Source organism: Emydura macquarii, unplaced genomic scaffold, assembly GCF_026122565.2.
Source record: "Emydura macquarii macquarii isolate MOO-44397 ecotype Brisbane River unplaced genomic scaffold, CSIRO-AGI_Emac_v2 contig_1947, whole genome shotgun sequence".
In the NCBI taxonomy this organism is placed as follows: Eukaryota; Metazoa; Chordata; order Testudines; family Chelidae; genus Emydura; species Emydura macquarii.
The window spans coordinates 1,302,000-1,313,657 of NW_027132084.1; the positions used below are offsets into that span (position 1 = coordinate 1,302,000).

The window sequence follows — 11,658 nt, forward strand, 5'->3', positions numbered from 1 at the left end:
TATAGTGTACTTAGATTTTCAGAAAGCCTGTGACAAGGTCCCTCACCAAAAGCTCTTAAAGCAAATTAAGCTGTCTTGGGATAAGAGGGAAGATCGTCTCCTGGTTGAAAGATGGGAAATAAGGGATAGGAATACATGGTCAGTTTTCAGAAAGGAGAGACGTAAATAGTGTTGTCCCCCAGGAACCAGTGCTGTTCAACATATTCATAAATGATCTGGAAAAAGGGGTAAACAGTGAGGTGGCAAAATTTGCAGAGCATACAAAATCAATCAAGATTACAGTCTGCTTTAGACGTAACTAAGAGTTACAAAGGGATCTCACACAAGTGGGTGACTGGGCAACAAAATGGCAGATGAAATTCAAAGTTGATAAATGCAAAGTAATGCACACTGGAAAACATAATCCCAGTTGGAAGAAATGGCAATCAAGCACTTTTTCCTCTTTCTAAAAGCATGTGATGCAGAATGGCCTAAAAATGACTTAGAGAACAAGGAAGTGGGGTGCGCTCAGCTCAGCGCCAAGTTTTGGAAGAAGAGAAAACTCAAGACGACGAGGTTGGTTTTGTTTTAGTTAAAAGTTAGTTGAAGTAAGAGAAAAATCCTACACCTATTAGCACAGTAATACCCAGCAACAGCTACTCAAACATTGGTTCTAGGAGTCCAAGGTAGGAGTTCGGACATTAGGGCCCCACGCATGCTGAGAGCTGGCTATGAGCATAGCATATTATTGCTCCTCATAGCTGGTCTGAGGATTCCTGGGCTTCTCTCGCTGTCCCTGTTTGTCCCAGGGGAAGGGGATGGGGAAATGCAGCTCCCTCTCTTCTGCTAAAAGCAGAAGGGAGCTCCTGCTCTTCTCTCTCTAGCATGGGCAAACCCTCCATCCCCAGGTGCAGTGAGAATGCCCCATCCTGTTTCAATCTATTTCAACCACAGCCCAAAACTACCTGGCTTGTCTCCATAGCTGCTGGGGAGTGGGACACTTGCATGCTAAAAACAAGGTCAATTAAATGATGGGCCCCAAGCAGGGTTTGATGCTGCACTGCCTCCATACTCGACAGCACTGCTCTTACCAGTGATTGGGGACATCAAGCCTCTGTGCAGAAGTTGTTTCCACACTCAGACCTGCTGGGATCAGAATTAGTTGTGGCCAGGTACAGAGCACACACTGGGAGCTGCGATCACAGAGGGAGAGCTGCTGCCACAGTGGTATGAATTGCTTCTAAATAAAAGGCAGCTTTCAACTGTTGAACTGAAAAACATAAAATAAAAACGCAGGCACCTGAATCTACGCAGCATTAGCTAATCTGGATTTGTCTTCACAGACTTTATACTGCCCTGGGTTGTGTGGGACAACATGCAAATTGGCTGCCCAGTCAGTCCCTGTTTTTGCCACATTTTTCTGCATAGGAAGGATGGCTGCAGTTATGCTGGGTGGGTGCATGGAGTGGGGAAAGCCACATTTCTTGTCACTACCTCTCGCTATGGCATCGCTCCAAATAAGGACCTTGCGTGCACAGTTGTACTCCACGGGGCTGGAGGGAGCACAGGATCCTAGAAAAAGGGACTGCATATTTATCTGCATGATAAACCTGTCTAATGCCAGCAGCAGTCTGGTGCTCAAAAGTTACTGCTTTCTAAAAATGGTTAGTTTGCAAATGGGGAAAAAGAGCATAGCATAGTCTCCTATCGGGAAGCCTAATACATCTTCCTAAGGGAAAAGATGGAAACTCCATTGCTTGGGACATTTAGAACAAGACTGGATAAACTGCTAGTGATGTAGTGCAGGGACCAATCCTGCCGGGCAAGGAAAAGACTATCCACCCCTCTAGAAGTTAGAGATGGAAAGTGACCACGAAACCTGCTCAGGTTGTGATTTGAAAAGAATTAGATATTGTATGTTCACTCAACTCCTCAGGAGATCCACAAAAAACTGAGGGTCCAATCTCAGCAATGAGAGATGCTCACATGCTTAAATCCCTTGCTGAACCCAAGCCTGAAATAAGAGATGACAAAGACCTCTTAGGCTACGTAGTGTGTCCCCAGCATTGAAGAATTGTTTTCCATATTATTGTACTGGAAAAATATTGTCCAGGCCAGCTATGCATGAACCATCATTTCTCTTCAAAGACTATACTCAATCTAGAAAGGCCTCACTATTAGGACATTTTCCCTATAGGGTTAAGTTTTCCCTTCTCATGGTTTTCACTTTAAATTCCACTTTTGAGCATTATCAAGTGTTGCACACTGTAAATAAAATTACATCTTCACAGACACATTTTAGAGTCAGTCTCAAGCTTTTAGATTAATTGGGAATGGCCAAATGCCAGAGACTTAGTCATGGCCAAAGAAACTGAAGATCTAATTCAGATAGTAAAGGACGCCAGGCAAAGTAAGCTTCAAACAAAACAGCCTACTGCCCCTTTGGTAGGTTCTAAATTTAAGGAATCGTCAAAGTGATTGAATTAGATCCAAGGATATTGTGAATGTCAGGTTTCTAGCAAGTAAGACAACTCAAGGGCAGTTGCCTTGAGCTCCCCTGTAAATAAATCACCCAAAATACCAGTCCTCTGCTCTGCAGATCAGAACAAACTGTCAGTGATGAGAACAGGGGAAGTGACATGGGATGGAGCCATTATATCAATAAATAGAAGGCTCCTTAAACATGAACATTAAAGAAAGAGTCATCGGCAAAGCGGGGCAGCTGAAAATTTGACCTCTTTGTTTAAGAGTGTTTCCAATTTCCATGCAATTTGTAATGTGGATATCTTGTCCGAGCCCAAATGTTTCCATGCAGCTAAAGACATTTTGCATAGGAGTGAGAGGCTGCTATGCAGGTCCTGGGAGGGTAAGAGTCTTCTTTGCAGCCTCCATAAACAGCAAACAGGAGTGTCTGGGCCCCTGTGATTTCAAACTGCACTCAAAGGGAAAGGACTCCCCTGCAGGGGATGCTCTACTGTTAAAATCTAGCTAGCACTTTCCTCTTATGAAACATGAACAAAAAGAATTTAAACCATTGCATCTACTTCATTAGCCAAAACTGACATGTATCCATCGTCAACAATTACTCAGAAAGCACTGTGTGCAGTTAGGTTCCTAAAAGCTTTCCGTGCTTAATATGTCTTCGTAAGACAGTACATGCCATGTGCTCAGACATCTGGCATTGCTGGAGTGACTGTGTTCTCACCGTAAGTTCTTAGCCCTATTCTTCAAAGCACTTCAGACATTTATCCTTACCTACCCCTTGTGAGGTAGACAAATGTTCCCATTTTACAGACAGGGAAATGAAGACAGATGTAACAACCAACCACCCTTTCTTCCAACAACTACCACAGCCATAGGCTGCCCTCAGTTTGCACACGCAATCCCCATTGACAAGAACGGAAGTTGTGTGCATGGCTCGTGGGCACTGTATGACCCTTAGCCTCATATTGCTATTTTAGTACCTTCTGCTGATCGATACTGATCGGGAAGATGTCTAGCCAAGAAAAATGTTGCTGCAGTGCTGGCTACTGCATGAAGACTGATGACCACTCCTGCCAGAAGGCCAGCTCCCACGCCCTGCCAACCCGCAGTGACCCTTGCAGTAAGGGGAGTGATGTCAAAGGAAGAACAAGTCGTGTCAGCAAAGTGCAAGTTTAAAGACCAGGTGTTGGACTGTGATTTCCCTTCGACCAGTGGGATCTCTGTGGACTTCATTTGAATCACTCATGTCAAACATGGTCAGAACCCGGCCTTTGGGTCCCACCCTGTTTGGGCTCTGGGTTTTGGGTCCAGAACAGCCCTGCTATAGGAAATGAGTCACAGAATCATAGCCAAACAGCAGTTGCGTTAGGCTGAGATGAGGAAGCCACATGGTAAAGGAAAGCCCTCCCGCCTCCCCCTTAACAATAAAATAGAAGAGAATAAAATCAGTCAGTCAAACATCTGGCGTGAGATGGCAAGCATTCCTGGTGTGGTGTTCAAGGGAAACCTGTTTGTGTGGGAAGTACTGGAGAAATTGCTCAAGGAAAGCTCACTCTCATAAAATAGTCTCTGGCTGGAATTCAGATCAGTGTTTTCAGATCTTCGCGGTTGAGCACATGGTACACGTACAACTGGTGGGAACTTGTTTGTTTCCTATGCAATACATGCCCCAGCTACTGCAATGTCCTAAAGCCTACTAGAGCCTTCCTTTATAGTCAGTCTCTGCCCCCTTGTGGAGTGGAGAACTCACCCTACCTCAGTCCAGCATTGCACCATCCCCTCCATTCAAGTTGTACGCGGAGTGTCCTGTTGATAACCAGGTAATTCATATCATCTGGGCGGCTTGCGGTCTAAGTGCCATGTTTTGAATGTCTGGATGCTCAGAAAACTAGAGGTTCAAGTTCTGGTAGCATCAACTCTTATGAAGAAGAGACATGGAGTGTCATCCACACTGGTTGTGGGTGGGCGGAGAAAGGGTGTTCTTGCGGGAAAGGTACTGGAATGGGAGTCAGGAGATCTGGATTCTATTCTCAGCTCTGCTGCAGACTTCCAGTGTGACCTTAGGCAAGTCACTGCGGCCCACATCCTCAAAGGTATTTAGGGGCCTAATTCCCAGGAATCGGTAGCTAAATACCTTTGAGGATCTGGGCCTAAACCAGCATGGCTCAGTTCTCTACCTGTAAAATGGGAACAATGATACTTCCAATCTCCCACCCTTGGACTGTTTTATCTCGTTAGATTGCAAACTTTCCAGGGCAGGGAATGTCTCCTGTTACATGTCTGCACAGGACAATGGGGCTCTGATCTCAGCTGAGGCCTCTAGGTGCTACATGAATACTCTTATTCCTACATAAAATAATAGTGGTGGAGGGGAGGAGAGGTTTTCCTGGTGTTCAGGGCTAAAGTCTCACACCAGCCTCCATGCCGCGCAGCATGCAGCACATCTGTTCCTCCCTCCCCACCCTGAAGTGCTGCATTTTAGTGGTGGGTGAAATGATTCCTGTCCATCTAATTTGTGAATCTGTTAAGTGCTTGAAGAATCTCCTTGATGAAAGGCACTATAGGAATGTAAGATCGTTATCTAGCAGCCTCCCACTTCATCCACTGCTTGCCAAACCATCACAACGTTTGATGGGTCCATATTTTCAAACCCTGATTTTTTTTTTTTTTTGCAGTGCCCTCATCCATTTCAAATGAAGCCCCCAGGTAAAAGCCAACAAAACGAAACAAAAAATCCCGGAACAAGTTAACAGCGAGCTTGTGATCTGCAACTGCCTTCCTGCACGTGAAAAGTTGTTGTTCTCCTCCCATCCAGGCTCAAAAGTTTTCGAGAATAACAGCCTTACCCTACATAGTATTCCTACAATCTTCTAGATTAGAAATATCAGAATCACTACTATCAAAAGCCTATAGTATTCACTCATCTAGGTTTTATAAAGTTAGGTTTAATAGCTATATAAAAATGTGTGTGTGTTTAGTACAAAGGGTTCTTTGTCCATCACTGTAATAAAAATTAATCCAGCTCATAAATTTAGCAAGAAAAATCAAATGAAAAGGAATCTAAATAGAAGTACAGAAGAATAGTGTTACTGTTTCACTAGAGATGCAGTTAGAATGCTAGAGTAATTTTATGTTACAATAGTTGACTAATCAGTCACCAGGAATTTGGAGGAGATTAAAATTACTCAGGAGATCCAAGGAAAACTGGTTTTAAGTTTCTTGTGCTACTGTATTTACAGTAAGCTTCTTATGATTTTGTCCCCTAAATGACAGAGGACAGATAAGACAATCTCCTTGGGCTTTCAATGATAATGGACAAATGAGAAGTATGCGAGGATCCCCTCTTGTGAACACACCATATTAGGACACGCACTGGTCTGCAAGTGTTTACTTTCCAGTTCTAAGCACCAATTGATTCGCTAACATGGGGATAACATGTACACATGTGTGTCTGGAAGCGTAATATCCCACTCATCCCCACACATCCAGACATGGCCAAATCCTCCACGACATTAAACAAAAACCTACCTCTTACTTCCCAAGCCTGATAGCAAAGTCACGCCTGGGCTCCCTAATCATTTTCTCTAGAGCCTCGCTGACCCTAATTGTCCTTTCCCATCTCCCATCCATCCAAAATGCTGTTACCAAAATCATCTTTCCTGTCTGGCCCCTCCACCACATCACCTCATTCCAAGTCACTTCTCTGGCTACCCATTGCGCTGCACATCAGCGTCAAACTTCTTGTCCTTGCATACATGGCTCTGTATCATCTAGCACCTGCCTTCATCTCTGATCTGGCCTGCTTTCATATCCTTCTGCACTTTCAGCATCGCTTAGGATACCAGTCTGGATATTCCCTTTGGTAGGCCTCCCTGCACAGCTGGGTAAGGGTATTGGACTCTTTGGAACAGGGTCCAGTCACTTTTATGACAGGCATAAAACACTGACGGTGCTGAAAAAAAATCAGAACTAGAACCAGACGGGACTGTGCTTTCAAAATGTGGCCCTGTATGTTGTCAGCATAGCTTTACTGAAGCCATCATGAAAAATGCGTTGCTAGACTGGCTGCAAATGGAGACTCAATATCTTCTGTACTCCCCCCAAGAAAACTCCACTGAATATACATTTTCTCTAAGAGGAAGCAGACTTGCATAGATGAGATCTTTCATCTATGCATGGTGTTCAGACAATAGCCTACCCTGTCCCTAAATATTTCTGAAGCACCCATCACTGTAGTATTTAGGCTGTATACAAAGGGGTGTGTGTAAGTCTTTGTTTAACAAAATAGGACTAGCCCTTTAAAAAGAGGTCTCCCTCCTCCTAAGTATTTTACAAAGTAAGTCATACAGATTTATGTTCCCATGCTTTGGGAGAATTATATAGTTTAAGGGCAACATTCAGCATCATCTAGTATTTTGAATCTTACCCTGCCATCCCTAGCTAACCACAGCAAATATCCTAACCCTAATCCAACTGGACCAAAATGAGATGCAATTGCATCCACCCGACTGCCGTATCTATTCAGATCAACAGACATTTAAAAAACTGGACATCTTGTGCTGCACCATAATCTGCAGGATTCATGATATTTAGCCTGGGAAATACTGTAGCATCCTTAGCCCCAGAGGATGGGAGATGTGCAGATTTTAATAGCACCCACTGTATGCAGCAGAGCAACAAAATGCCTTATTTACATTCCAGCCCACACAAACAAACAATACAGGATAGTCCAACAAGGGTGTTTATCATCTAGGGGTGCTTTCTCCCCCTGAGGTATACATGCCACTTCCACTAGCATTCATAGGAACAGAGCACTCACTCTGGCAGCAGGATGCATCCCTTCAAATGGCTTAACTATGATGGGGTTTTAACCTCTTGTAAAAGGATCAGCGATTTTTTCCACCTTGCTGAAAGTTGCATGCATGTGTGGCAGAGGGTATCCAGAGCCTGGCTTGCCAGCTGACATCTCAAAGTATTTAGTATTTAGTAGGTAAATTGAAGGGGAAAAAAAAAAAAAAAAGACAAACAAACCTACATATCGTTGTAAACAATCCTTCCCGTTGTGTGTGTAGGATCTCCAGAACATATGTAATCAGATGATGCATCTCTCATTGCTATGTTTTATGCAGACAAATCACATGCTCTCTCATCTAATTCATTCACTATTGCTAGCCAGTGTCTTTGGTAGGTGTTATAAAATATAATCAAGAATGTTCTCCGTTGAGAATATCCAACAGTCCCTGCCAGGCAGAATAGCTGGATTTCCTGTAACCTGACTTGCTACGGAGTGTTAAAAGCATTTGCCTGCTTTCTCCTTACACGTTTTTTTTTCCCTGGGAAGGAGAAAAAACGGCCCCTGCAGATGTTTCCATCTCAGCTAAAAGCAGACTCAGAACTGAGCTAATTCTCCTATGCTCATGGCTGAAAGTCAAGATTGTTTGCAATGCATGAAGCTGATTTGCTGACTTACCCTTCATCTCTCTCAGGAATGCCAGGTGAAAAAGCCAGTCTCTTTCCTGTGAAATAAACCACCGAACCCAGGAAGCAGCCACTGCAGAGCTTGCTCAGAAGTTCTCTCTGACTGTCACATTGTATGCAGCTTGCCAGGTATAAGCATGGATGAGAACACCCTGTGCTTCTCCCAAGATGCATGAGATCAGCACATATTAGGATAAAAATTGCCTGCTAATATATGGGACGGTTTAGGACCAAAAGGCAAAGTATTAAACAACAGGTTAGTCTATTCTACAATTCAGTATTTTCTGTGGTCTTAATTAACACAGATTTCACGAGGCGGCGATGCCTATTTCCTTCTGCTTTCCATGGTGTTCTTAGTGTCTGTTAAGAAGTAAAGCGAATGGTATATCCCCAAGAGGAAGCAGAAACTCTGTCCTCTGGCATCTTAGGATGGAGGACATGTGAAGGGCATCGTAAGAGGTGACTGATATGCCTTTACAACCCGCGTGCTGATGCCAGGCTCTGGAAGCATGTTCCTTGACTCAAGCCAGTGCCTAGCTGCTGTTGATGCTCCATGGTTTGCATGGAGGTGCTAGGACTCCACCGCCCTGTGCAGGATGTTGCTCTGATTAACTCACTTGCGTGGGATGCCTTTGCTGAGCCCTTGGGCCTGGGAGATATCCTTCTTCTGACTGCTGCCTCCTTTCTGTAAAGTGCTCACAGAGCCGCGTTGCCTGGCTTGTCTCAGTCATCAGGGGTAGCCATTTCATTAGGAGCACCGGGTGATTGGTAGGCAGAGAAAGCATTACCTGCCCTAGGGGTTCTTATTTGGGCACCCAGATGTGGCAACTGCATCCCATTGATGACCCCCTCAGGGTGGCTAAGGAATGGAACAATATTGCTGCATGCTGGAAGGAACATCACATGGGCCTGGGTCTCTTGGTCTCTGGAGAATAGGCAAGGAGGAAGATACATCACATACGAGTTGGTGCAATACAGACAAACTAAGGCAGCGAAATTTAATCTCTTCCTTAGGTTTCATCTCGTAGCGATTCTAAGGTGCTCAGGGTGGCTGGGAACAAGGATCTGGCTTTTCTCTTCATGCTGTATAGTGCAAGCTCAGTGGCTAGGAAAGTTAATCCCCTCCGTGACTTGATAAAAAATGGCACAGAGAGATTAGGTGACGTAGGAAATGTTGTGGAGCTGGACTTGAACCCTGATCTCTGAGTCCCACTCTAGAGCTGACTGAACTGCGCAACCCGAAAAATAAAATTAAAACATTTCATTTACGATTGAACCAAAATGAAATTTTTTCAGATTTCTCATTGAAACAAAAAAGTTGGAAAAAAAAAACAAATTTCAGTTTAGGTTGAAGAAACATTTTGTTTGCCTTGAAATGGAATTTTTCTGATGTTTTGTTTAATTTTTGCTAGGTTTTTTAATATTTGAAAATGTTTCATTGAAATAAAAGTTAGGGAAACAGCTTCCAAAATGGCCTGTCCGTTTGCTTAACCACAACCATCTTTCGTCTCTTCTGGCTAAGCACTGCGTTGAGAATTGAGGGATCGGAGATGAATTCTGAGCTCTGCCACAGACTCTCTGAGTGACCTTAGGCTAATCACTTAATCTCTCTGTGCCTCAGTTCCCCATCTCTAAAATAGGCAGCATTAGCCCTAGCTCCCACTCTTGGTGTGTCTTCTCTATTTAGATTACAAGCTCTTTGGGCCATAAATTGTCCCTTGCTATGTGTTTGTGCCTATGTGTAAGTCACAGTGTGACTTTTGTGCTCAATGGAGCATTCCTGACATGATTTTCATCATTCGACAATTACAGGAAAAATGTTGTGAACAGCGTCAACCTTTGTACATCATGTTTCTTGATCTAACCCAGACATTCAACACGGTGAATTGCACTGTCCTCCAGAAATTGCTTGCTAAATTTGGGTGTCCAGACAAATTTAATAATGTCATTCAGCAACTCCATGAAGGCATGGCTGAAAGAGTTAGCACTGATGGTGATTTAAAAAAACCCCCAAACATTTCCAATCACGAACGGAGTAAAGCAAGGATGTGTCCTTGCTCGGAGTATTTTTGGTCTATTCTTTGCTGTGATGCTAGAGGAAACCCTTCGTGGCTCTTCAAATGGCATCGTTATACACTTCCACACTGGTAAGCTCTTCAGTCTTTCCTGTCTACAAGGTGACAGAAGTGTTGATCCAGAAACTGCTCTAGGCTGATGACTGTGTCTTGATGGTGCACTCTGACGCAGCACTATGAGATCTTACAAACTGCTTTGCTGTGGTGCCTCATTACATTGGCCTCTCCTTCAGCCAAATGAAAACCAAGGTATGTACCAGCCAGTTCCTCAATTATCTTATGAAGGCCGGTCAATAAGCTTGGAAGTTACCATGCTCCAAACTATCAGGCAGTTTACTTATCTTGGCAGCATGTTGACTAATGAAGTGGCAATCACCCATGAAGGATGCGAGAGTTAAGAAAGCCAGTGCTGCCTATAATCACCTCCATCACCAAATCTGGAAGCAACATGGAATCTGTCTGCAGACAAAAAGCAAGTCTACAATGCGATTGTCGTCACAACATTGCTCTGTGCGTGTGAAGCATGGACCTTTTATCAATGGCACATTAAAAAGCCTGACAGTTTCCATTTGCAACACCTACGATGACTGCTGGGCATCAAGTGACAGGACCAGGTTTCCAACACAGAAGTCTTGGCAAAAGCTGGTTCAATCCGCATCAAGGCACATTGGATCTGCACCCAACTGAGATGGACTGGCCAGGTGATTCATGTGCCTGAGATCCCTTGTGCCTGCATGCACTCACTTCTCATGAGTGCCTCCTGCTGGCTGTGTGTGATCCTGCACTCTTTCCTTTCTCTGCTCCTGGTGCCCCTTGTTGGCTGTTGCCTTTGCCAGGCGAGTCTTCAGTGGCTCAGGCCAAGTCACACACAGTCAAATCGCATGAAGGAACCCCTTCTGGGGTAACAAAGTCCAACAAATGGTTGGCCCTCTCCAGGGTCTTCAACCACATCTCTGGGCCTGTTTAAATTCTAGCCCCTTTCTTTGTTTTTTTTGTACCTTATCCCCTTCTTGGGACTCAGGCTACTTCCCCAGCCGCCAGCAGGGAGCCCAGGCCACTACTCCAGGTCCCAACCCAGGGACCCTATAACCAGCAGCCACATACTGCTTCCCTTTAATAGTTCCTGCTGTTGCATTCCCTGGGCTGCTTCCCACTCAGTCCCATCACCTTCTTGAGTTCTCTGTCTGTTCTCTGTTCGAGCAGGCTCTCTTGCCTGGAGAGTTTCTCAGTCTCTGACCTGATTTCTTAGGATACTCTCTCAGGCCTCTGACTGGAGAGCTTGTAACAATCTGTGCCCCTTTTAATCAGGGTTTTCTCTCCCAGGCCTCTCTGCCTGGAGAGTTTCACATTCCTATCCCTGTTTGAGTAGGGTCTCTCCCAAGGCTCTTTACCTGTGCAGTTTCACAGCCTTTCAATCCTTCTCCCCACCTCCTGGTCCCAGACAGAGACTGACCTACTCAGGCCCTGCCGCCCCTTTTAACTGAGCCTGCTGAACTCTGATTGGCTGCTTCCCTGCAGACTTTCTAGGCAGGCCTGGAGGACCCACCTTCACTGATCCTTGTCCTGAGGTGGGGTTTGGTAGGACCGCAAGTCCTCCAGCAGGGGGCATCAATGGGCCCCATCACACCCCTTTCTCAAAACA

General features: G+C 44.7%; 1 protein-coding gene across 1 annotated transcript in view; it reads right to left on the reverse strand.

Moving 5' to 3' along the window:
* Window positions 1-11,444, reverse strand: part of SLC45A4 (solute carrier family 45 member 4) — a 129,391-nt gene extending 117,947 nt beyond the window's left edge. The window contains exon 1 of the mRNA XM_067558335.1: window positions 11,408-11,444. The gene's annotated coding sequence lies outside the window, so the exon portion shown is untranslated. The remainder of the gene's footprint in view (window positions 1-11,407) is intronic.
* Between the last annotated feature and the right edge of the window lie 214 nt (window positions 11,445-11,658).